Here is a 27,352-nt window from a genome sequence, read left to right as displayed (position 1 = left end):
TTCTAGCTGCCTCAGACAAGTGAAAAATCATATTTGTCTTTTTCTGGCTTATTTGACTTACAGTGTTTTGAAGGTTCCATCCAATCCAAATATTATTTACTTTTAAGGCTGAATAATATTCCATGCTCATGTGCACCATGGGTTGTTTATCTATTCATCCTCTGACAGACACTTGTGTTGCATCCACCGTTTGGCTATTGGGAATAGTGCTGCTATGTGCATGAGTGCACAATTATGTGTGTACATACCTACTTTAAACATTTGAGGGTGTATGCCAAAAAGTGGAATTGTTGGGTCATACGGAAATTCTATTTTTACTTTCTTGAGGCAGCATCACACTGCTGCACCATTGCTCACTCTCACTAGCCATGCACAGTGTTCCATTTTCTCCACATCCTCTCCAGTACTTGGACTAGTGAAGCTGAGCATTTTGTTATGCCCCTCTTGGAGTTCCTTATTTTGTGTCCTTATTGTGTATCTTTTCCGGAGGTCTATTCATGCATTTTACCCATTTTTGAACGTGATTGCTTTGCTATTGTTAAGTTGTAGTTCTTTATTTAGTCTGGATATTAATTATTTATCAGATACACGATTGGCAAATATTTCCTCCTTTTCTGTGCATTTTCTTTTCACTCTTTTAATAGTGTCGTTTGATGCAAAAAAAGTTTTTACATTTTGATAGAGTCTAATTTGCTATTTTTTTAAATTGTTATGCTTTTGTTACCTGCCAAGAAACCACTAGCAATTCTAATGTTCGTAAGATTTTCCTCAGCATTTTCTTTTAAGAGTTTTACAGGTTTAACTCTTAAGGTTAGTTCTTTAAGCCATTCTGATGTAATTTTTGTATAGGGTGTAATAGAAGGGCAAGAATTTTTCTAGTATCATTTTTTTTGCATGTGGATATCCAGGTTTCCAGCACCATTTGTTAAAACACATGTTGGAGTGGGGCTGATCCATTTGTAAGATGCAGTGAGCACTAATATATGGGAGCACCATGGATTTATTTACCTGTCTTTCCTCTCGAGTTATTTTGAGAAGGTTTTCACTGACAACCCAGCAGAAATACATGTATATGACTTCCTATAAAATAAAATTCAAGTAAAATTATAAATATTAAAATGCTAAGACTGGAGCAGGATTAGAACATCACTAGAAAAGCCAAACATAGGCTGAAATGGAGGGTTTATGTTTACCTTGCTACACATTCTGTTGGCCCATCTTTACGCTTATTGCATAAGAGAGCCACAGGGTAGGTTGAGAGCTCACATAACCAGTCCCTGGTTTTCTGCTTCAGAAACAATTTCAAATTCTCTACTTAGAGTAAGAAAATTAACTGAAAGATGTTGAATGTGAAGTTGGCATCTACAAAGTCAGACAGTGAGTAATAAGTTTCAACATCAGGAATCCAAGGAGATTCTATCTTTTTACACAGAAATGCCCCACCCTGCACTGCTGAAGGGAGCAGATCCTTTCAGGGGAACTTCATGATGAAGAAAATCCCTATATGATGTAGAGGTTTTCTGCTTCAGCCCTAAATTGCACTGTCCTTCTTTCTAACTGAAGGTCTCACAAAGTTTTATAGCTTCAATGGTTTCACCTGGGCCCAATTTTTGTTTTTTTTTTTTTTTTATGTTGTTTGTTAGAGCTCCTGGTTGGGGCTTAGAGAAGTGACTTGGATATTTTGCCAAAATGATATTTCTTTAATGGAATTTGAAATCCACGAACACTCTGCTTTCCTGCTGTATCCCAGAGAAGGGTGAATACCCCTTGCCCTTCTTTTCAGAACGTCACTAGGAGTGGTACAAGATTTGGAGCTAGGGCCTCCCTCGATCTCTACCCTTTCTTTAATTCAGAGGATCACAAGCTGTTGGGGAAAGAGTGGTGTCTTGTGCCCCTCTTGAACTGATTCATATTAATATTCAATTTCTTGTGAGGAAGTCACATGTGCATGTAACATCACTTCTGCGTGCAGTGTCATGGGAGAGTGGGTTCCTGGGCCCCAGGTTAAGAGCCTAAGCGCTACAGGCATAGAGCTAGAGCTCTGGGAGGGGAGGGATGGCTGGGATGAAACCTAGTCTTGTCCTTTAGTCCTGGGGCCTTTTCACTCCTCACATGGTGGGTTGTGGGCGTCTGGCAGGTGCTGATGTTGATGGAGTTGAGGGAGGAAACTGGCTGGGACTGGGAAAGCAGGATTGGAGAGATAATTAGGTCGGACATTATTTTTTCTGAGCATAATTCATGGCTTGAAATGTGGAGGGCCTGGAGGTATATCTCCCTACCCAAAGCGGTTTTTGCTTTTCCCTCAAGGCTCGTTTTCCACAGGTCTAGTGTCAACCCCAGGGGGCGCCCAAAGACCATGAAGGCACAGCACAGCTGGGATTTTCTGTGGTACTGGGTCCTTGACTTGACCAGGAAGCCAAGACTTTACAGCCAGGCCGCCTGGATTCAACTTGCAGCTCTGGTCCTACTGACACTTTTCCTCCTGGTGCCTCAGTTTTTAAATCTGTGAGATGGTGAGGACGTTACAGCACTTACTTCTGGCGCGGGTTTCTCAACAGCAGCACTGTTAACCATTAGGGACAGAGAGTCCCTTGTGGAGTGGGCTGTCCCGTGCATTTTGGGAAGTTTGCCAGCAGCACCCCACTCACCCCCTCCCACCAATTCCCATATGACAACTAATAATGTCCCAGGATTTTGAGGTCTCGCTTGTGTCTAGGAGCTGCCCTTGCTCAGGCATTTTCCCATCTGACACTTGAGCTTATCTCTGCTTTGGTCCACATAAGGCGACTTTAAACATAGTTGTTTATTTAAAGATTCTATCTGTCTTTTAAAGAAATGCATTTTCTTCCTTTATCTCACATTCAGTTAATCCTTCCACACTCTTTGTTTAGTATACCTTGGAATGTATCAATTCCAGTTCTAGTAACTAGCGTATCTGACTTGCATGATACTTGCTATGACCCCTAGTAGAGCTCTGATTTCTTTAGCCCAGGGAATGTGTTCTCAATTCTGCTCTGGATGATGAAAATCAATTTATTACACGTTATTTGTTGGAAATGTTGCTCCTCATCTGTAAAATGTACATGTGGACATGGCTTGAATGACTAAGTGGTTTTATTTCTTCATTCCCCTGATAATTGTTGTGCACCTGCTGCAAGTCAAACACATGGCATGACATTGCTTCCTTGATCACACCAGATCAAATGAGAAAATGAGACGTTATAGCCAGGTGTATTGGCACATGCCTGTAGTCCTAGCTATTTGTAAGGCTGAGGCAGGAGAATTGCTTCAGCCCAGAATTTTGAGGTTACATTGAGGTATTTCAGTCTAGGCAATTGACCCTGTTTCTTAAAAAAAGTCAAAAGACATGGTGAGCTGTCTACATGTACTCTATGTCTCAGGAGATTCACGTCCTGTAATTTTTCCAAATGGCATCTCTGTGTGCTTTTCATGAATGTTTGTCTGGTATTTCTTTTCTACCCTTTTCTTTCAACTTTTTTGTACCTTCTACTGAAATTATGGCTTTTGTAAACAGCCTACAGATATTTATATATTTACTTACTTTACCGCTCTGCACTATTTGTCTTGTCATTGGAGTGTGTGAGTTCTTTATGTTTCATGTCATTGTTGGGCTCATTGGGTTTAAGTCTGTACACTGTCATTTGCTGCCTTCTAATATTATCTCTTTTTTGTTCAACAATTTTTCTTCTATTGCTGTCTTTAGAGGAATAAAAAACTTTGCATTATTGTAGTGTTCTGAATAAGTGTTCTAGTTACAAATTCTTTTATTATTACTTTAATTATCTGAGACAGCACAATAACCCGTCACTTATTATAACCAACAGCAGACCATAACTTCCCTGACTTCCACCTACCTGTGCAGACAGCCCAGGGGAGAATCAGTGCCCTGGCTCTGAGACACAGCAGGGTGGAAGCAGGAGAGTAACTGGATGATGAAGCTGTAGCTGCAGAGGCATCCAAGCCCCTCACCTGCACTCCTCGTACATGTCTCCTCCACTGAATGCCTGCGATGGCCTCTCCTCTGTATGCTCCTGCCAGAGTCTCCCCATCTCCACTGACAGCAGCTCCTCTCTTCTACTCACTCAGTCCAACACTGTGGGTGTCCTTGATTCTCTTTCTCACACCACAGATGCAATCCATTAGCAAGTGCTGTGAAGTCCATCTTCAAATGCATCCAGAATCCCATCACTTCCCACCATTTCCCCTGCTCACACCCCAGTCAAGGTAACCAGCATCTCCATCCTGGAATACTGTGCTCCTTCCCCACTGATTCCCTATTGCCTTACTTGTGCCCCACCTCTCAATTCTGTTCTCAGCAAAGCAGCCAGAGAGAAGCTTTCAACGGATAAGTCCCACCCTGTCCCACTTTACAAAACTGTCCTCTAACTCCCCATGTGATTTAAAGCAAAGATCAAAAAGCCTACATGCTCTGGCCACACCTCAGACCTCATTTCAGTTTCTCTCTGTCCAGCCCTTCTGGCCTCTTCCTCCTTCCAGAAACACAGACACTTTCCTGCCCTGGTGCATCTGCACTGAAGGTTCCTGCCTGAAAAGAGCTTTCCCATCATCCTTGTGGACAGCTTCTCACATCCCTCAAGGCTTCACTCCAAGGTCACATTTACAATGAGGCCCATGCTGACCACTCAGCACAACAGCCATCCCCCGTCCCCACAGCCCACACTCTGGATCACCTGCCCCACAGCACTTGCCACCTTCTAACTCAAACATTTTCTGCTCTTACTCTGCTTATACTGTATCTATCATCTGCCTACAGAGGTGTCTAATCTTTTGGTTTCCCTGGACCACATGGGAAGAAGAATTGCCTTGAACCACACATAAAATACACTAATGACAGCTGGTGAGCAGAAAATAATCAAAAAAAAGAAAATAAATACATGCATAATTTTTATGATATCTGCCACCACAGATAAGCAAAAACATCTTCATATTCAAAGCTGTCCTGGGCCACATACAACCTGTGAGCTGCAGGTTGGACAAGCTTGCATCTAGAACATATACACTGGAAGTCTGAAATTTTTCCTGTTTTAACTTTAATGATGTTTTCTAAATGCGAAAACAGTCATATGCCTAGCAGACAACAAATGTCAGTTGAATTAATGATCACTGTAGGGCACCTCCTTATTCTAAAGACAATATCTTTATTAATGCAGCCTCAGGCCAAATGCTGTTTTGTGGCAGCTACAGAGCAACATCATCTCACACTGACATCAGTGCTGCCAGAGCTTTTCTCACCAGGGCTGCATGTGTTTCCTCCCTCCCTCTCTCTTCCCACAAAACCCTCCTGCACACTGCAGCACACAACCATATTTTTCTCTTCAGGAAAGATAACCCTGGGCTTATGGCTCCAATTTTCCAACCACATACGAATGTAAGTCAGACTCTGTTTTATAAATCCATGAGTTTGGATTGGGGGCAGCACTAGGATCACTACAACTCAGGCAGGAAGAAGAGTAGGAGAGAGAGCAGAAGGAGTTCCAACAGAAAGTTACCTATGATGAAAATCCTTGGGACCCCTCTTCACTGCAAGTTTCCGAATCTGCTTTCTTTAAGAAGATTGGGGAAATTTGGAAAATACAATCTGGGAAAGAGACACAGAAGGAGGGCAAGAGGTACGGGGGTCTGAAAATTTGTCTCTTGATCCCACAATGGCTTCTATGTGTAGGAACCACACTAGGTGGCATCCAAGTCCCTGTGATCACAGGCTGTGGCGGGACAAGGTTCTATTGAAGGATCAAGGACAATGGAGCAGCAAAGATGACCCAGCCAAGCAGTGACCACATAAAGCCCACAGTGACCTGAGCATCCACTGGGCACAGCCCCATCTACTCCATCCCCTGCAACAAATCAGCACAAGAAACACGTGGACTGTGGAAGGTTCTCAGGTCTTCCATTTATTTTGTGTCTCAAATTTCAGGAATCTTCTCCTTTAATTAACCCATCAACCTCTCATGGAAATAATTTGAAAAAGTAAACTATACTTAGATTCTAATGTTAATAGGAAAGGAAGAAGTTACAGCTCAGTGCACTGTAAAGTTGAGACAGAGGTGGAGACATCCCAGCCCCGGGTCTCTGGAACAGGAAAGGTGACAGGGGAAGGAATGCAAGTCAGCATGGGGAAGGGGTCATGGTGGACACGGGGCTGGTCTGGTCTTCCCACCTCCTCACATTATGTCTATAAGGACACAGACACATTCAGATGCCTTTCAGAAAAAGAAGTCAGGGGTCTTGAAGTCACAAAGGGAAGGTGTGAACAAAACTTGCCTCTCAGTCCCACACAAGGCAGCTGTCTCACACTATAGAAAAATATTCATGAACAAATTCATATCAGTCACAGTGAGGAGTGACACTTTAAAGAGCCCATCACATGCTCAATGCATCCCTCTCAAACAAACCCCATAGCACAGCTGTGTACGCTGTTCTCCCCAACACCCACACACATCAGGGTCCTCAGGGTCTCACTTTTACAAGGTGATGTGAGAGACACATCAGAGCCCTGGGCACTGTCATTGCCTGGGATAGAACAAAAACAGGACCTGGTCAGAACTCACAGGAGATGCAGCTATAGGAGGAATTGTGGGCTAGGTGAGCTCCCCTACGGGCTCCTGACTACAATACCCCAGTGATCTCAGGATCAGCCTCCTTCATACTTACTTGCAGCCTGAGAGTAGCTCCTTCCTTTTCTATCTGTGGGAAGAAAATATCCTGTGAGAACCCAGAAAGGTGGCAGGCCATGAGGTCCTAGAGGAGCCTCCTACTCTTGGACCCCAGAGAAGTTTCCAGAAATGTGTGACTGCAGACCCAGGGCAGGATCAGGAAAAACAAGGAAAGCAGGTGTGGGTCCTGGACCAACTGCCCTCCTAAGGACTGTCCTCAGCAGTGACGTTCCCTTGTGACCTGTGACTGCTGGGATCAGGTCCCCATCACCACAGTCATCAAGGTGATACATCTGTCCTTCATTGTCGCAGGTGCTTTACACAAGAGTAAGTACTGGCACACAGGGCCCAGGCTGGGTCGGCTCATGAGTGTGGATGCTGCTTCCCAGTAACCAGGCAGGACACACTTCTACCTGGGGCTTGAAACTCTCAGTGGGACAAGAAATCTCAGACCCCACTCCTAACCCCTTCCTCACCTGAGCTCTTTTTCCTCCACATCACAGCAGCGACCACAGCTCCAAGGACAGCCAAGCCAGAAACGATGCCCACGATGGGGGTGGTGGGCTGGGAAGACAGCTCTGGGAAAGGAGGGAAAGGTGATGGTTCTTGACCCCCAGGCCCCAACCCTGACCCTGCTGAAAGGCTCCAGAGGCTCCTGCTTTCCCTAAGAGATATGACACCCCCATCTCCCTCCTTACTCCATCTCAGGGTGAGGGGTTCGGGCAGCCCCTCGGTTTGCACATGGCAGGTGTATCTCTGCTCTTCTCCAGAAGGCACCACCACAGTCACCCACTTCTGGAAGGTTCCGTCCCCTGTGGGCCTGGTCTCCACAAGCCCCGTGTCCTGGGTCTGGTCCTCTCCATTCTCACTGACAAGTCAGTGTGATCTCCATAGGTGGAAGCTCAGGGCCTAGCACCTCAGGGTGGCCTCATGGTCAGAGATGGGGTGGTGGGTCACGTGTGTCTTGGGGAGGTTTGAAGGGAAGAGTCAGAAAATTCAGGCACTTTGTATTCCTCATGGGACACTCCAGCAGTGCCTGTGTGACCATCCTGAGAATGAACAGGACACCTGGGGTGGGGAAGGGAGCACAGAACCCAGACACCAGCCTGGACACAGGCACCTGGGATAATCTCCTGTTCCTTGGAAAGTTCTAGTCTCTGAGTGGAGGAGGAGGGACTGCTGGTCCTGTCCTGAGTAGAAGCCATGGGACTCAGAGGAGCTGGAGTCAGACCCCCACACACATTGAGTGTGAAGCAGAGTACCAGGCAGGAGAGGAAATGGCTTAGTGCCCAAGGATGCTGTGGGGTCACAGGTAACCCCTGATCAGTATTCCAGGGATTTACTTCCCCTCCTTTCCCGCAGAGACTTATCCCTTATTGTATCAGAGAGCAGGGCGGTCCCTCAGAGTCATTCTCTGGCACAGAATCTGGAAACCCAGGAGGATTCCCGAGGACTAGAGGGAGGGCGATATTCGAGTGTTGGTCCCATTTTCCTCCCTACTTCTGCAAGGCCAGACTGGGAGGTCTACAGGCCATTAGGGAGGTTCCCGCTGGCCCCTGGTACCCGCGCTCTCCAGTGTCTCCTTCCCGTTCTCCTGGTGTCTGCGGATCCATTCCAGGCACCAGCCCTCCAGGTAGGCGCTCATCTTCTCCGCCACATTGTCCGCCTCCCACTTGCTCTGGGTGATATGAGCCGCCAGGTCCGCGGTGGTCCTGGAGCACAGGTCCTTGTTCAGGGGGAGGTAATCCTCGCCGTCATAGGCGTGCTGGTGATACCCGTGGAGAAGGCGCCCTTCGGGCCCCAGGTCTCAGCCAAACATCTTCTGGAGGGTGTGGGACCCTGGCCGCCCACCGAGCCCCGCCCCCGTCCAACCTTCGGGGATTTTGTTCTAAACTGAAAACGAGACCCCGTAAAGGCGCCCGGGGCTCTCCCGGGTCGAGGGTCTGGGCAGGTCCCGCAGTCTCGGGATGGATCTCGGACCCGGAGATTCGGGGTGACTCAGGCCCTCCGTCGGGGACGGGGAGGGGTCGTGACCTGCGCCCCGGACCGGCATCAGTCACCGGCTTTGCTATGGTTGTAGTAACCGCGCAGGTTCCGCAGGTTCACTCGGAAACTCTGTGCGGTGTTCTTGAAAATCCGTGTCCCCGGTCCCAATATTCCGGCCCCTCCTTCTCCATCCACGGCGCCCGCGGCTCCATCCTCGAACTTGCCGCGTCGCTGTCGAACCGTGCGATCTGCTTGTCGTCCACGTAGCGCACGGAGATGAAGCAGGGTTCCCCGCGGCCGGGCCGGGACAAGGCGGTGCCGAAATACCTCATGGACTGGGAGCCTGGGGGCGAGGAGGGGCTGAGACCCGCCCGACCTACCTCCGGGCGCGGCTACCCCAGTCCTGCGCCTCCGCGGGGCGGGCTTCTCGCTCCTCCCGCAGAGACCGTTTCTCTCCCAACCCCGCACTCACCTGCTCAGGTCTCAGTCAGGGCCAGGGCCCCCGAGAGCAGCAGGAGGAGGGTCCCAGCGCCATGGGTGGCTCGGGGAGCCAAGGGAGACTCGGGACTTTAGAACCGGGACAGCGGTGAGCTGACTGGCTTCAGGAACCCGACACCCAATGTGAGTGGGAACTGGGTTCACGTCGTGAGTATCCAGGAGGAAGGTCCCAACACAAGTGAGGAGGGGAAGAGAAACTGCGGAGATGTGGAATCCCCAACGCGGCTCCTCCCCAGTCAATACACTGCCTTCCGGGCCTGAGACCCTGAGAGCCAGGTCTGGGGCCCTGGGACTTCGCCCTGACCCGGCTCCTCCTGTGCAGAGCGCTCTCTCATTGTCTCCCTGAGTCGTGGCCCAGGAGCTGCTGAGAAACCAGAGAGAAACCCTCAGCATGGGCCCCGTCCCTCTCCCTCCACTTTTCATTCCGTAATCCCCGTCCCTGAACTGGTCTCCCTGCCTCCCACTCCTTACCTCCCACTCCTTACCTGTCCCCCTGGACGCTTCTAGAATAAAACTCACCCCATGGAGCTTGGTTCCAGAGAGTGAGCTCGCCCTGGGAACGGAGGTGTAGAAACAGGGTGTTTTTTTATTTTTATTTTTTAATACTGTAAAGTTGTGCCTGAGTGCATGAGATAGCATAGAGACCAGTTTGCTTTTTGTTTATTAACTACAGTGGGTAGCAGCATCCTGGTAACCCCTGAATGATCAGGAATCTAATCGGTAAAACACGTGACTTTGGCCCCTTCATATGCAAATGTGTCTAAAAGCATTACAACAGGAGTCACAAAGCTCCTGTTTCACTTTCCCAGACAATGTGTCTGTGACTCCAGCTTGTTGTATTTTAAATTTACCTTCATTCCATAGCCCTGAGCTACTGTGTGGGTCCAGGACACCTCCTCAGTTCAAAGTAGCTCACTGTGTTACCGAATGTTGCAACCAGGAGCCAGTACAGACTTCGTTCACCTCACAGTTTCAAGTGTTCAAGGCTATGTCACAAGCCCCCTCATCAGTGCTCATGCACTGCCTGTTTTTAGAAAGTTGCCACATTTAAGCGGTGTGTACATATTTTATAGGAACACTTAGTATTTATTGAAACCTGATTAACATAAAAAACAATTCGTTTTTGGGCAGACCTACAAAAGGTATTAAAGGCCAACTGCAAAGAACACCCCTGCAGGCTCTGTAGATGGATGTATTAAAAATCCATAAAACAATGTGTTTAAACCTAAGAATTCTGTTGCTTTCCATTTCCTTCTCTCTGCTCCTTTTCCTCACCTCCTGCTTCTCCAGCCCTTCCCTCCGTCCCTCCCATCCCTCAGGCCCTCCTCTCCCCTTCCCTACCACCCTGTCATTTCTGAATTGTGGCTCTAGCACAGTTTCATTATCTGCTACATGACTGTTCTCTCCACAATGGTCTTGCTATTGTGAATCAAAGTATGTCATTTCTCCACCTAAAACACTCCAGTGGCTCCACCTTGGTCTTGTGAAGCTTCCAGAATGTCAGGCATGTGAGCAAATGAGGACAGACCTGGTTCATTGTGGGCACTAAATTAATTTTTATTGACTGACTGAATGAAATATGAGTGTATTAAGTTGTATCACAGAAAATTATAAAATATAAAACTCTGAAAAAGTTAAGACAGATTTTATTTATGTAACTAGTGTGCGTATCAATTCATCAATTTATTCCATAAGTCTGTTGAGCCTGTGTATGAATTTTATAAGACTGTGTAATTATTGAAAATATTGGCTTTAAACAACACCCATTTATTGTATTCATTCATTTATTTTTAGAGACAAAGTCTCCCTCTGTCATCCAGGGTGAACTGCAGTCACATGATCACGGCTCACTGCAGCCTCAAACTCAAGGGATCCTCCTACCTCAGTCTTCAGAGTAGCTAGGACTGCAAGTACCACCATGCTCAACTAATTAAAGAAAAAAAAAACTGTAGAGATAACGGTCTCACTATATTATCCTGGTGGTCTCAAACTCCTGGCTACCAGTGATCCTCCTGTGTCAGCTCCTCAAATGTTACGACTACAGGTGTGTGCTACCACGCCTGGCCTAACAACACCCATTTATCTGTTTATAGTTCCTCAATCAGAAATCCTGGCCTGATGTGGATGGAATCTCTGTTCTGTGCTTCCCAAAGCTGTGTTTTCATTTTGAATCCTCCTTCAGGCTTATACAGCGGTGGCAGAATGCAGTCTCTGGCAGAAGTAAGACTGAGGTTCCTGTTCCTTGCTGGCTGTCAAGGTAGAGAACAGGGAGGGATGTGGTCAATTCCTTCTTGCCTACACAGCCCCTTCATTTTCAAAGCCCACAGTGGAGGAAACCCCTCATCCTGAATCCCTCTCACACCGTGAATCTCTACGCTCAGGAAGGACCCAGCCTTTCAAGGGCTCAGCTGATGAGGACAGTGCAAGCAGGATAAACCCAGCCTAAAGTCAACTAATTGAGGCCCTTAATTATATCTGCTGGAATCCCTTCACAGCAGGGCCTACATTAGAGTTGGTTGAATAACTGGGGGAAGGTGAGTGACCAGCAGGTGGCTCTAGCACAGTCTCATTATCTGCTACATGACTCTTCTCTCCACAGTGGTCCTGCTGTTATGAATCAGAGTGTAATAAAATACATTCAATTAAACACAAAAGGAAGATCCAATCCGTGCTAGGCTTATTCTACGATACGCCCAACATACACATGTATGTATATTTATAATAGAATGATTTATATTCCATTGGGTATATACCCTGTAATAGTATGGCTGGGTCAAATGATATTTCTGGTTCTAAAATTTGAGGAATTGCCACACTGTCTTCCATAATCATGGAACAAATTTATGTTTCCACCAAGAACATAAAAGCATTCCTGTTTTTCTGCAACCTTGTTCTGACTCCTATGTTCTCAGTGGGAAGACTGGAATGTTTCCTTCCAACTTCATCAAGGAGTTTTTGGGGTAGTCAGATAAACTTGGCATTTCCCAGGATGAGCATCTGTCCAAGTCAAGTTTAAGGGAAACCACAGGCTCTGAGAGTGAGGGGGGTGACTCAAGCAGCACCAAGTCTGAAGGTGTCAATGGGACAGTGGCTACTGCAGCAATCCAGCCCAAAAACGTTAAAGGAGTGGGCTTTGGAGACATTTTCAAAGACAAGCCAATCAAACTAAGACCAAGATCAATTGAAGCAGAAAATGATTTTCTGAGGGCGGAAAAATCTCTTGGGAAGAAGTTACCGACAACTCCTGCAACTCCAGACTCCTCAAAAACAGAAATGGACAGCAGGACAAAGCGCAAGGATTTACTGCAAAGTGATATTTCCATATGAGGCACAGAATAATGATGAAATGACAATCAAAGAAGGAGATATAGTCACTCTCATCAGCAAGGACTGCATGAGGTAGGCTGGTGGGAAGGAGAGCTGAATGGAAGATGAGGCGTGTTCCCTGATAACTTAGTGAAGTTACTTCCCCCTGACTTTGAAAAGGAAGGGAATAGACCCAAGAAGCCACCGGCTCCATCTGCTCCTGTCATCAAACAAGGGACAGGTACCACTGAGAGAAAACATGAACTTAAAAAGATACCTCCTGAAAGACGATAAATGCTTCCCAACAGAACAGAAGAAAGAGACAGACCAGAGACAGACCCAAAACTGGATTTACAGAAGCCCTCTGTTCCTGTCATACAGCAAAAAAAAGCCTCAGCCACCTAAGACCAATTCTCTCAGCAGACCTGGTGCACTGCCCCCAAGAAGGCCAGAGCTACCAGTGGGTCCGCTGACACACACCAGGGGTGATTGTCCAAAGATTGACTTGGTGGGCAGTTCATTTTCTGGCATCTTGGACAAAGATCTCTTGGACTGCAGCAATGACACCGACCTAGAAGGTTTTGACTCTGTGGTATCATACTGAGAAACTCAGTCATCTGACCACAGACAGATCAAAAGCTACGGGGAGGCAGCCTCCATTGCAGTTCCTCACATCTTTATCCTTTTCAAGCCCTGATATCTTTGACTACCCGAGTCCTGAAGAGGATAAGGAGGAAAACATTCCCACTTGCGCACAGAGGAGTGGACGCACCAAAGAAAACTTCCAAGTCTGTTACCATATCCCAAGTGTCCGAAAACAAAGCACCCCTGCTGCCCAAGCTGAGGATGATGGCAGAAGCTGGTGGTGGGCCAGCCCCTCTGTCCTTGGCAGCACCCTCCCCACTGTCATCCTGTTTGGGAACAGCTGGACACAGAGCCAACTCCCCGTCTCTGTTCGGCATGGAAGGAAAACCAAAGATGGAGCCAGTGGCCAGCAGCCAGGTGACCACGGAGGAGCTAAGGACACAGGTCCACGAGGGGAAGAGCATCATTGAGAACATGAAGGACCAGCAGAAACAAGAGATTAAACAGTTATTGTCTGAGTTTGATGAAGAGAAGAAAATCCGGCTTCAGCTGCAGATGGAAGTAAATGACAAAAAGAAAGCTCTACAATCAAAATGAATACTTGATCAATGAAATGTCACATTTTCATCCTGAATCTGAGACTCAAATTTTTTGCCCCAGCCAAAATAATCTTGTGCCAAAAGATTAAAGGTTTGCCTCAACATGTCCTTGTTTGAAAGATTAGCACAAAAGTCTTGATAGAACAACACAGATTCCATCCAGGGGAAATTCCATCTTTCCCTGGGTTTAGTCCCGGGGCTGGCACTCTTTGTGACTTACACAGAGCAAAATTGTGCTAAAGGCTTTTCTATTCTGAGATCTCAATGTGAAATGAGAACTCAGGCAGTTTAGTCCATAGTGGTACTATTTTGATTATATTTCTCATTAATAAAATGTAATTTCAGATTTAAAAATTTTTTAAATAAAATTTATTTATTTTTAATTTTGCATACTTTAATTTCAGAACAAAATGAACAAACAAAATAAAAAAAACCACAATACACAACACCCAATCCTGCTGTCAGAGTAGGGAAAGTATGGGGGCTTGACACCCTTGTTTCCTGCCTTCAACAGGACAGGAGAGAAAAAAACACCAGACACCAGCAGGGGGAGCCAGGTGGGACAGAGGCACTCAAGGCTGCAGTGGGAGCCATGAGGACACTATACAAGGGCAGTTTTCCAACTATGAACTCTTAATCTACCCCTTCCATGCGAGACTCATCCTCATCACCCTCAAGATGGGGGATCTCATCCGGAACTACAGCACTGGGTTCCTCTGCTGCCACTTCATCTTCATCGGTACCTAGACCTAGCTTGATCATGCAGTAGATGTGGTTGGAGTGGGTCTGGGGATCCTCAAAAGAAAAGCAAGAAGAGAGCAGGGCGGTTTCAAACAGCAGCACCACAAGGTCCTTGACTGCCTTGTCATTCTTGTCTGCCTCAGCCTTCTGCCGCAGCGTCTCCACAATAGGGTGGTCAGGGTTGATCTCCAGGTGCCTTTTGGCCATCATGTAGCCCATGGTGGATCTGTCCTGAAGTCCCTGGGCTTTCATAATCTGTTCCATATTGGCTGTCCAGCCGTATGTGCTGGTCACAATGCAGCAGTTGTGAAGACACAAGCCTATTGGTGATTGTCACTTTCTCAACCTTCTTATCTAAGATTTCTTTCATGAGCTTGCAGAGGTTCTCAAACTTTGCCTTGCTCCCTTCCATTTTCTTCTTCTCTTCCTCATCCACCGGTAGCTCCAGATCCTCCTTGGTAACTGAGACCAGGCTCTTCCCATCAAACTCCTTTAGCTGCTGCACACAGTATTCATCGATGGGCTCAGTCATATATACCACCTCGAAGCCCCACTTCTGCACTCACTGCACAAAAGCTGAGTTGGCCACCTGCTCTTTGCTCTCACCAGTGATGTAATAGATGGACTTCCGTGTCTCTTTCTTGCGAGAAACATACTCTGACAGAGATGTCATCTCATCTCCAGGTGTGATAGTGCAGCAGCTGGTGTGATAGTGCAGCAGCTCAGAAAGGCGGCGTTGGTTAGTGGAATCCTCATGAATTCCAAGCTTGAGAGTTTTAGAGAATGCCTCATAGAATTTTTTGTAATTCTCCTTGTCTTCTGCCAGCTCAGAGAAGAGCTCAACGCACTTCTTAACAATGTTTTTGCGAATGACTTTCAAGATTTTGCTCTGCTGGAGCATTTCTCTGGAGATGTTCAGAGGCAAATTCTCAGAGTCAACCATACCACGATTAAAGTTGAGATACTCTGGTATCAGCTCATCACAGCTGTCCATGATAAATACATGGTGGGCATAGAGTTTGATGTTGTTCTTTTTCTTCTTGTTCTCAAAAAGTTCAAAGGAAGCCCAATGAGGAATGAATAGCAATGCCCTGAATTCCAACTGACCTTCTACAGAAAAGTGCTTGACTGCCAAGTGGTCTTCCCAGTCATTGGTGAGGCTTTTGTAGAATTCTCCATACTCTTCTTGAATGATGTCATCAGGGTTTCTGGTCCAAAGAGGCTCAGTCTTGTTTAGTTCTTCCTGATCAATGTATTTCTCTTTGATCTTCTTAGTTTTCTTCTTCTTATTCTTACTGCTATCATCCTCCTCATCTGAACCCATATCTTCAATCTTCGGCTTTTCTTCATCATCTTTATCTTCCTCTTCTTTCTCGCCTTTCTCTTCCTCTGCCTCATCATTACTAATTTCTTTCTCGCTCATTCCTTCTCCAAATAAAGGGTGAACTGAGAGTGCTTCTTCACCACTTCTTTGACCCGTTTTTCTTCTAAGTACTCTGTCTGATCTTTAAGGTAGAGGATCACTTTGGTACCCCTGCCAATGGGCTCACCATAGTCAGCACACACAATGAAGGAACTTCCAGCAGAAGACTCCCAGGCATACTGTTCATCATCGTTGTGCTTTGTGGTCATGACCACTTTCTTTGCCACCAGGTAGGCAGAATAAAAGCCAACACCAAATTGCCCAATCATGGAGATGTCTGTACCAGCCTGAAGAGCCTCCATGAATGCTTTAGTACCAGACTTGGCAATGGTTCCCAAATTATTTATGAGATCTGCTTTGATCATGCCAATGCCTGTGTCTACCAAAGTCAAGGTATGTTTCTGAGGGTTGGGGATGATGTCAATTTTCAGCTCTTTACCACTGTCCAACTTGGAAGGGTCTGTTAGGCTCTCATAGCAAATCTTTTCCAAGGCATCAGAAGCATTAAGAGATCAACTCCCTAAGGAAAATCTCCTTGTTGGAATAGGAGGTATTGCTGCTGAGAGGCACGAGTTGGGCAATTTCTGCCTGAAAGGCAAAATTCATCACCTCCTCCTCTCCATGGTGCACTTCCTCAGGCATCTTGGAAAAAAAAGGCTCACAGGTATTAGAAAGCAAGGTGGGCTGGCTGTCTAACACACATGAGACACAAGAGCAGCGCCAGAGTGACTCGAGAGCAATAAAAATTTATTAATAAAAAATTATTTAGAAGTCAAGAAAAAACAGATAAAACAGGTATATCTGTTTTTTCTTGACTTTTTAATAATTGCCATTCTGACTGGCATGAGATGGCATCTCATTGTGGTTTTGATTTGCATTTTTTCAATGATCAGTGATGTTGAGCTTTTTTTCTTATGTTTTTGGCCTCATGTATGTCTTCTTCTGAGAAGTATCTGTTCATGAACTTTGTCCACTTTTTAATGAATTTTTTAATGTAAATTTGCTTAAGTGATTTGTAGATTCTGAATATTAGACCTTTGTCAGATGGATAGATTGCAAACATTTTCTCCCATTCCACAGGATGTTTGTTTGCTCTGATGATAGTTTCTTTTGCTATGCAAAATTTCCTCTCTTTAATTAGATCCCACTTGTCAAATTTTGCTTTTGTGGCAGTTGCTTTGGCAATTTCATCACAAAGTCTTTGCCCAATGTGTATGTCCTGAATAGTATTGCCTAGATTTACTTCCAGGGTTTTTATAGTTTTGGGTTTATACTTAAGTATTGAATCCATTTTGAGTTAATTTTTATGTAAGGTGTAAGGAAGGGGTCCAGTTTCAATTTTCTGTATATGTCTAGCCAGTACTCTCAACATCATTTATTAAATAGGAAATCCTTTCCCCATTGCCTGTTTTCGTCACATTTGTTGGAAAGCACATGGTTGTAGATGTGAGGTCTTCTTTCTGAGTTCTCTATTCTGTGTCATTGGTCTACATGCCTTTTTTTTTTTTAACCAATACCATGCTGTTTTGGGAAGTGTAGCCTTGTATATAGTTTTAAATTTGGTAGTCTGATGCCTCTAGTTTTGTTCTTTTTGCTTAGGATTCTCCCAGATATACAAGCTCTTTTTTTTTGGATCCATATGAATTTTAAAACAGTTTTTTTTTTTCTAATTCTGTGATAAGCTTCTCTTTTTAAATTAATGATTAAAAGTATAAGACATCACAGAGCCTTGGGTGCTGAGGGGAAAACAGTTTGAGACAGAGAAAGGAGATAATGTGGTATCTCTGAGTTTTTCTTGCAAATACCTATAATAACAGTGTTCTCTTTAATGAGTTAACACAGTTTTGAACATAGAGTAACTAGATTAAATAGTTCCAAGACTTCATTTCCATAAAGATAATGCCTTGAAATTAAGTCTTTGTTTTGTCTAAGATGTCTCAAATTTAGTGTAAGTATGCCCCAAGGGTAGTTTTCTTATTGAAATATCTTCTTCAAAAAAACTTCTGCCTATACTTAAAAAAAAGAAACACGGCTCTGTCTCTGGAATAGCCATTCTTTTATTTCTTTACTTCTCTGAGAAACTTGCTTTCACTTAGAAAGAAATTGCCTAATCAGATGGCTTTTCATTTACAAAAATGTAAATGTCATACTCCAGTCCACACATCTAACTTAGCATGATACAATGACTTTGGTTTGATGTAGTAGCCCAACATTGTTAGCATGAGTTGAGAAACAAGTTGTTTCAAAAACTAGCTGTTTAGTGGGCATTCTATAATAAACTTAACATTGTTTGTTCTGGTATTGAATGGATGTGATAGAAGTAATTTAGACACCACTATGATTCTAAATAGCAATGGTATTATGTGCTTCTGAAGGTTTAAAAAAATTTTTTTTTTGCAGTCCTATTTTGTTGTCCATTCATATTTGCTATTTTATAACTGGTTATTCCTTTCTACTCTTTTCTTATTTCATTTATTTTGATCAATGATATGCATTTTCAATTTGGTAAAAGTTTAATTCAGGTGTATGTGTAGTAAAATGTAACATCATATCCTTTACAAGAAGGAATTACCTTGCACATCCGATTGAACATTGTATACTTAAAAATCTAGGGAGATGTCAGGGAGCCAAGGATCAAATGACCTATTTTTACCAAGGCCATTTTCATGGCATCCTCATCCTCTCTGTCATATGGCTCCTTACAATTCTCTATGGTTTTCTTCCAATGTAAGTAGTTTTCATTAAGGATTCTTGCAATGAACTTTAGTATTCTTTTCTCTTTCACTTTAATAAAAACCAGGTATATTTTAATTTGAAAAACTCTATTTAAGGAATTATAATCAAGCAACTACCAGGGTGCCCAACACTGTTGTAAAACATAGAACCTGTAAAGCTACCCTGGGATACTGCCCATTCCCATCCCCCAGAAGGCAACTCCATCCTGAGTCTTGTGATTATTATTCCTTTGTATTTCTTTAAAGATTTGTGCAATAAATGTATATCTGTATCTACCTATCTATCTATATATACATCTATACATACATATGTATCTCCAAACCAACTATTAGTTTTGCTAGTTTTAAAGCTTCCTATATAGCAAATTCCTGCTGCATTTATTTTTTCATGATGCATGTTACATATAGGAGTTATCTGCGGTGTGGGAGGCTGTGTCATTCATTTATTTTTGCTGCTAAAGGTTTACATTTTATGGTTATACCACAATTTCACCAGCTTCCTATTGATGTATAGGAGGCTGATTCCAGTTTTTGCCATAAACATTATTGTGCATGTCTCCTTGGAACATAGGCAAGAAAGTCCCCAGATTGTACGATTAGGAGTGAGGTTGGATGATATATTGTATGGACTTTAACAATACTAGATAATGATAATATGATTTTCAAAGTGATTCTGCCTACTTAAACATTTTTAATTTTTTTTAGACTGAGTCTTGCTCTGTCACCTGACTGGAGTGCAGTTGTGTGATCTTGGCTCACTGCAAATTCTGCCACCCCATTCAAGTGATTCTCCTACCTCAATAGTGATTCTCCTAACCTCCCAAATAGCTGGGATTACAGGCACATACCACCAGGCCCAGCTAATTTTTGTGTTTTTAGTAGAGACGGGGTTTCACCATGTGGGCCAGACTGGTCTTGAACTCCTGACCTCTGGTGATCCGCATGACTTGACCTCCCAAAGTGCTAGGATTACAGGCGTGAGCCACCGTACCTGGCCTAAACTTTTAAATAAATGTGTAATACTTGATGTTGATGATGTGTTCTGAAAACACTGAGTTGAAGGAATTAAGTTAAAAGCCAGTGTCTCGTCTGCAGCTTTGTAGCAGGCATTTTTATTCAGACTCTGTTAATAACTTCCTGTTGTCTATTTGTTTCTCATATACTGTGGCATTACAGTTTTGAAATATAGATTCAGAAAATGCTTACTTATGGCACAATCAAGTAGGGTTGTTTTATATGTTAGGAAAATTTTATAATAAAAAGCAAAAAAAATGGGGAAAGGGAGGGAAAGAAGGAGGAATGAAGGAAAGAGTGAAAGAAGAAAAGAAGGAAAAAGAAGGGAAAAAAGGAAGAAAAGGGGAGTGAGAAGGAGGGAGGGTGAGAGTTTGAATGGAAATAGAAAAGAAAGAGAGGGAGGGAGGAAGAGAAGGAAGGAGAAAGGAAAGGAATAAAGTAGAAAAAAGCTAAAATATAGACAAGACTAGGTATTGAAAAACTAGAAACTCTATGTATGGCTAATATTATCAAAATAGGAGGAAATAAAACAGATGTAGTAAACCTCTGTAGAATAATGGAAACATGAGAAAGCTCCATTAGTTATCCATTGCTGTGTAACAAACCACCCTCACATTTAGTGACTTAAAGCAATAAACATCAACAAACTCTAAAGTATAATACAAATATCAGCAAAATGGAGCCAATGCAGGTAGAAAAATTTGAATAAACAAAAGGATTACAAATTGGAATAACTAAGAGGTCACTGGTGTGCACATGAAAATGATTTCGTAGTCCAAATGCTCGAAAAGTCAAGTGCCAAAATGGAATTCAAATAACAGGATTTTATTAGGGGACACACATGTCAGATAATATGGTGAGGGAGGTAGTTACCCTGGGAAAGGCAACAGACCAAGATGCAAGTGTGACCCCCAGTGATGGACAGAGGGGAGAAGGTTTACTGGATGTGTCCTAGACCACAGACAATCTATGGAAAGCTGAGCAAGGCCATGGAGGAGTCCTGGAACCACAGTTTGCCATCAGAGGTGTCCCCTGTCTTTGTGGAATGTCCTGCCTTAGTGTCACTGGTGTGACCCATCACTGGTTGGGAGCAGCCCATAGGAAGGAGCCCCTCACCATCGATGCTACTTAGGATGTCAGAGCACAGGAGCAGGGCCTTGGGAGATCACCCAGGAGTGTGACTCAAACCTTCCACCCTGATGGATCTGGGCCCTTGGAAATCAAATGATCTCAGGCTGAATTGCTGGGTGATTCTGCTCACACTTACAATGGGGGAAGGGAAACCAGAAGGCTTCCAGGTAGATCTCTGGTTTCCACACATACTTCTGCTCTCATTGTGTGAAAGTAGCCATGCCTCCTCTTGGCTGGATCTATTCAGCCAAGGATGAGGATCTGCTCTCTGGTCCTGGAGACAAGGAGATTCCTCTTCTCACCAGCTGGTCTCTATGTATATACTGTTTAAACTTCTCTGGTGACAGTCTCAATGTGTAGTTCAATGGGTTGTCTCTTGTCTCCTTTTAAGAGTACTTTGGAAACCAGGACGTCCTACCCTGCACAGCCCAGTGTTGGAGATAAAACATGCAAAATACCTCCCTGGGGGAAACTAAGAGATTGGACATGAAGCCATACCTGTTTCCACCTTTTGGTTTCTGGACCCACATGTTCTTCCTATTGAGAACACAGCAATGGCCGGGTGCGGTGGCTCAAGCCTGTAATCCCAGCACTTTGGGAGGCCGAGGTGGGTGGATCACGAGGTCAACAGATCGAGACCATCCTGGTCAACATAGTGAAACCCCGTCTCTACTAAAAATTACAAAAAATTAGCTGGGCACAGTGGTGCGTGCCTGTAATCCCAGCTACTCAGGAGGCTGAGGGCAGGAGAATTGCCTGAACCCAGTGGGCGGAGGTTGCGGTGAGCCGAGATCGCGCCATTGCACTCCAGCCTGGGTAACAAGAGCGAAACTCCGTCTCAAAAAAAAAAAAAAAAAAAAAAAAGAGAACACAGCACTGTAGAGACGTCTCTGATTCGAACAATGCACCAAGTCCTGAAAGATGGCACCCACCCTCAGAGTGCTTCCTCCAGGCTGGCACTGAGTTTTGCCTGCAGAAGACCTGTCCAGCATTCCTTGAGGCTGGCAGCCCGTGGGTGGTGCAGATGGTTATAGGATTAGTGAAACCCACAGTCACAGAAACGCTGAAACTTTCCCTGCCAAGTGAGTCCTTCAGGCACATAATGGGCTGGGAGCACCGTCTAGCCTGCAGATCAGGAATGTCAACAGCACCTGGAGAGTGGTGCTGACTGAGTGTCTCAGAGCAGGTCAGGAAAATTCACCCATGGAATAGGTGCCTAACCCTGTGAAGACGAACCTGTGGCCCTTCCAGGATGGAAGTGTCTAAATGTAGTCACCTTGTTATTTAGCGGCTAGTCACCTAAAGAAATAGTGCCCCACTAGAGCATATCATGGGCCTCAAATGCTGATGAGTTGGACATTCAGAGGTAGCAGCAGCTGGGTCTGCCTTGGAAGGGGGAAGTCAGTGCTTCTGGTTCCATATGTAGCCTCATGCCTGCCACTGGGCTTGCTCCATTCATGAGTCCATCCTACCAGGCCTGGGCTGACCCACAGTGAGGGCCGGCTAACTTCCATTGTCTGTTTGGTTTTTCAGTGCCACTTCAGAATTGGGTGTTTTCTGGAGGTGTCAACATGGGACTCGAGCTCAACCCAGGTGAACCATTTTCACCTCGTGATAAATGCTGTTGGGCCTGTGTAATCTGTGATTTTGTGGGTCACACAGGCACTTGGAACCACATAGTTTCTTGGTGTTTTGTGGTCAAGCAGTGTATGATATCAGGACCAGTAATATTAAAAATTGCTTCTAACATGGGGCTATGTCTCTGCTGCGGATGATGGGATCTTCCTCTAGAATCCCAGGCCCTCCACTGTGACTCTCCCGCTGGTGCTTGGTTCAGCTCCATCCTGCATCTTTCTTCACCACTGGCACCACCAGCATGAGGAAGTCTGAGGGATGGTGGCTGCTTTCACCATGACCTGGATCTGTTGCAGGGTCCTTTCCTATGCAGGCCCCACTTGAAGTTGGCCTCCTCCTTTGTCACCTAGAGTATGGGCCAAAGCAACATACCTAGATGTGGAACGTGGTATCAGAACTCAAAGAGGCTCTTCAGGCAGTGTGCTTCCTTCCTTCTGGTGGGGATGCAAGATAAAACAGTTTGTATTTTACCTTGGAGGGGACACACCAGCTTTCCCCTAAACACTCGGCACTTGTACACCCATAAAACGTCACTTCAGTGGCCACTCTGGAAGCTCTGTAAGGTTTATCTTCACCTGCATGTTTTCCAGTGAAGTCCTTGCAGTGCACTGCAGGGATTCCAGTGCACTTTCTAACTGCTGCTCATCTACCCCAATCAACATGAAGTTGTCAATGAAATGAGCTGAGTTAATATTCTATAGGATACCCAGTATGGCTAATACAGTCTTCAGACTATATTATGGAGGGCAGGGGAGTTACAATAGCCATGAGGCAGACTATCAATACATGTGTTGTGGATCCCACATGAATGTGAATCACTCCATATCCACTTCCTAATTGGAGAGGAAAGGAATGCACTCACCAAATCCACAGCTGCACCCTGTTTGCGCCAGGCTTTATTAGTCTGCTCTACAACATAAAAGCTGTAATTATAACTCCTACTTGTCCAGACCTGGAGTAATATAATTCATTCTGTAGGCCTCATCAGGCCTTCTCAGGGACAGGTTGCTGGATTACGTAGAGACAATAGAAAACTCTAACACCACCCCACATCCTTCAGCCCTTCAGCTCTCTAATGGTGGTGTGACCCTCACAATACTTTCAGTGTCTTTCACAAGACTCACCCTGGGACACACTATGATTTTTGGTCTGCCCAGGATGCGGGTAGTGTTGGAGGTTTCCCTTTGTCTTTCAGCTAAATTAGAGCCCTTACTCCACAGACTAGGAACCCAGTGTGGGGGTGACTCCACTTAGCAGGACATCAGTGTCAATTATGCACTCAGGGAATTGGGAGATAACCAGGTTTGGGTCTATGGATCCAGTGGTTCCATGTGGGCCATAATGTGTCCAGATTTACTCCCTGGCCTCCGTAAACCCCACTGTGATGGGGGCATGATAGTGCTGTGGGCATCTGGGCGTCAATGTCAGCTCACACCCAGTGTCAGTAATCCCCCCAGTTCTGCCTGTTTCCCTTCCCCAGTGTGCAGTCTCCTGAGTAAATAGCTGTAGGTTCCTTTTCTGAAGGACTGAGGGAATTGTTCCAGCATACACTTCCACGGGGTTGCAGGGTGTCTCTCCTAGGGATATGGGCTCTTCTGTCACTGAGATCTGAATCAGAATCTTGGCTGAGGTCTAGGCATTGAGGATGGGATCATGACTTTGTATTGGGTCAAACACCTCCACCCACATGCTCCTCAGGTCTTTCTCTCTTATCATAGGTATCAAGCAGTGCCCTTGTTGGCTGCCTGTCCTAATTCTGGGACACCACCTTCTATTAACCTTTTCCACACTACCTGCAGCATGAGCCCTCTTGGCTGCTCCTCTGAGGTTGCCATAGTAATGGTGCCCCCTGGCTTTTGAAGGTCACTGCCACCACTTGGTCTTTGTCTCATCAGGGCCACCTTATCCCCAGAGATATTAATAAATGCAACTCTGGGACCATCTTTAGTACCATCTCCCCCAGCCTGCAGAGGACAACACCCTGACACTTTTTAGTGATGCAAGTCCCTCTCACCAGCACGTTCCTGAGGCTCTGGTGGAAGGTGTGCCCTCTGGGCCTTCTTGTGGAGCATGGTCCTGATGGGCCTTAACCATACCCACTTCTCTCGGCCTCGTTTATTCCATGCTCTACATGTTCCACAAACTAAGCCAAACGACTTTTAATCATCTAGGCAGAAATTCTGGTTCCTTGATCAAGTGTCCTCAAATTCCAATCTCTGAATTTTTCCTCAGGCTCTTACAGGGAAGTGCCGGGCATTTCTGCAAAGCTCCTGTGTGAGATTCCCACTGCATCCTAGGGGTTAGGCTTCTGCAGCATCTTCCAGCACAGGAAGTGGGAACCATTACTAGAGAAGGGCGAGACTCCTCTGCATGCCCAGAGGATCCTGGAGGATACCCATTGGATAACGCTGTTCCAGTTTGCAGAATCTCAGGCTTCCCCACCAGGGACCTGACTTTCCTGTAACAGGCCTGCCTTGGCTGAGGGTCAAACATCTGTGGAGCACTGTGGACCTTGTAATGATGTTTTCAACTACAATTTCACACTATCTTTCTCTACAGGAGATAAAGATCTCTCCATGAGACACTGCAGAGATTGTCACATGTAGGCAGTGATGGCTGTTAACAATCCAGATTCTCACGATCCTTTTATAGGGCATCAGCACAGCTGAGCAGTAACCAGCCAGCTCCACTGACTTTGAAGGTTTCCTCTCAACCCCATCACTATTGTGCAGGGAATTCTATCACCGCACCTGCCATGGCTTCCCCTAACCAGGGCGTCTTCTCAGCTCAGCTCTGGGGATACCCACAGCAGCTCAGCTGTAGCTTGTGCCGTGGACTTTCTGTGTCCCCCACCAACCCAGGTGGCATCCTCTTGGCCTGCCAGACAAATTCCAGGAGTCAGACCCTGGGATCTCAGAAAAGAAGCACTGGAGCCTTAGGTCCAGGAAAGGGATAAATAGTGAGGCTCCTGGGGAAGTGAAGGCAGGGGGAGAAAAGGGACATAAGGTGGGTAGAGGGCACCAGGAGAGGAGAAGAAGGAACAAAGGAGAGGGTGGCAGGGAAAGGGCTGGCTTAGGGCATTCCTGGAGGGTTGTGTTTGGAGAGTATTTTCCAGGTCCTGGACCATAGAGAAGGAAAGGCAGGTATCTGTGCCACACCTGTAGGGACCAAGCCTGCTCCAAAATTTTCAGGGCTTCTTGGGTCCCACTCCCTGCCCTAGGACCTAATAGTCATATCTGAGATTAGCACTGATCAATAAACTGTCATAGACTTCAGCCGTCCCTTCTTTCCCTATGATAATGGGAGCTTTTGTGCCAGGCTGTGGAGCCCTGGGCAATTTTACACTGGATATGCAGGGGGGCCAGGTGCCATCGTGGGATAAAAGGACCTCATAGCAGGACCCAGAACAACTAACAACCCATTCCCCAGATTTCCAGGGGCAGCCCCTGCCCCCTTTGCAACTTACTGTCCACAGACCCTGGGATGCTGTCTCTTCCCTCTTTGGTGACCCAAGCAGCTATAACCTCAGTCCCTCTTTCTGCCACCCCCAACCCTGGAACTCAGGAAATCTGCAGCCTCAGGCCCTTTTTCTGCCACCCACAACCTTGGAACTCAAGAAATCTGCAGCCTAAATCCAAAATTTCATTTCTACCCTGATGACACATCCAGGGCATTGGGGGATCCAGAGGCCCGGGGAGACTTCCCCAGAGTCCCCCACACTGGAGCTGATCCACGGCTGCCATCTGGACAGCAGCTGCCCATGAAGCTGCAACCTAGATGCTGCCTTCCTAAGCCCAAGAGACATCAGAGGCAGGTGGTCATCGAGGGCTGTGGGACTGCAGTGCTGGTATGACTAGACCATGAATGAGCCTGGGGCAGTGCTGAGCATCATGCTTTTGAGGGGCTCAGGAAACTGAGACCGATTTATTGGTGCCTGACACACATGCACCTCACAGAAGACCCCTGTTATGCATTGAATTGTGTCCTCCAAATTCATATGCTGGAGCCCTACCCCCCAGTTTGATTGCCTTTAAGGCAATGTAAAACCTTTAAGGAAATAATTTTGGTTAAACGAAGTCATAAAGGTGAGGCCCAAATCCAATAGCACTCGTGTTTATAGAAAGAGGAAGAAACACCAGAGTCTTTCTCTCTCTCTCTCTCTCTGTCTGTCTGTCTCTCTCTCTCTCTCTCTCTCTCTCTCTCTCTCTCTCTCTCTCTCTCTCTCTCTCTTTCTCTCTCTCTCATCTCCCTCTCTGCAATGCCTTGAAGAAAGGCTCTGTGAGGATATAGTGAGAATGCAGCTGTATAAAGCCAGAAAGGAGGTCTTCACCAGAAACTGAGTTTCCTGGCACCTTAATTTTAGACTTTCAGCCTCCAGAATTCTAACAAACAGATTTCTGTAGTTTAAGCCACCTCTCTGTGGTATTTTGTTATGGGAGTGCAAGCTGACTAAACAAACATGAAAACAAAACCCCAGTAACCCCTGAATCCAGTCTCAGACCAAGCATTAAAGAATCGTGGTCACAGATTTTATTCATCTATTTAACAAATGTTTAGTGAGTGTCTCTGTGAGAGGCATCGTTCTATGCCTGGTGATTAATCAAAAGAGAAAAACACTTGTTCCTTGATGCTTCCAATCTGACAGGAAAGAAAGACAATGAATAAAAACATTATGACAGTAGGTAATTTTATGGTGCGTGCTCATATTATCTGTTGTTAGGTAACAAACAACCCACAAAACATGCCCAAAATAAAATATCAAGCTTGCTATGATTTCACTTTCTGTGGGTGACTAGGCTCAACTGGGCAGCTCATCTACTCTGTGTGATGTGGGCTGGGGCTGCCATCATTTGGAGCCTGCCGGGTTCAGAGCATTCAGGAGGCTCCTGCACGGGGCTACACTCAGTGCTTGCAGGCTGTCATCTGGGAGCTCACTGGGGCTATAGCCTAGTGCGTGACTTCACATCCACCTGCTGCTTCAGGTGCCCTGGCTGCTCCCAGCAC

The 27,352-nt window shown here is 45.5% G+C and overlaps 1 non-coding gene and 4 pseudogenes across 2 annotated transcripts in view; 3 read left to right on the top strand and 2 right to left on the bottom strand.

Annotated features, from left to right (window-relative positions):
- LOC103792335 (large ribosomal subunit protein uL4) overlaps positions 1-27,352 on the top strand; it is a 521,713-nt gene that overhangs the window by 97,424 nt on the left and 396,937 nt on the right. The window lies entirely within an intron of this gene.
- Positions 3,766-9,191, bottom strand: LOC144582395 (patr class I histocompatibility antigen, A-126 alpha chain-like; annotated as a pseudogene). Its single transcript, XR_013534989.1, has 6 exons — positions 9,154-9,191; positions 8,756-9,024; positions 8,259-8,486; positions 7,394-7,573; positions 7,172-7,273; positions 3,766-6,726 (listed from the first exon to the last, which is right to left on the bottom strand). The product of XR_013534989.1 is annotated as a patr class I histocompatibility antigen, A-126 alpha chain-like (transcript).
- LOC144582068 (uncharacterized) lies at positions 4,022-4,913 on the top strand (annotated as a pseudogene).
- LOC144582062 (SH3 domain-containing kinase-binding protein 1 pseudogene) lies at positions 8,498-14,049 on the top strand (annotated as a pseudogene).
- LOC118151318 (heat shock protein HSP 90-beta pseudogene) lies at positions 14,303-16,529 on the bottom strand (annotated as a pseudogene).

This window comes from Callithrix jacchus, chromosome 4, assembly GCF_049354715.1.
Source record: "Callithrix jacchus isolate 240 chromosome 4, calJac240_pri, whole genome shotgun sequence".
In the NCBI taxonomy this organism is placed as follows: domain Eukaryota; kingdom Metazoa; phylum Chordata; class Mammalia; order Primates; family Cebidae; genus Callithrix; species Callithrix jacchus.
This window is presented reverse-complemented; position numbering and strand designations above follow the sequence as displayed.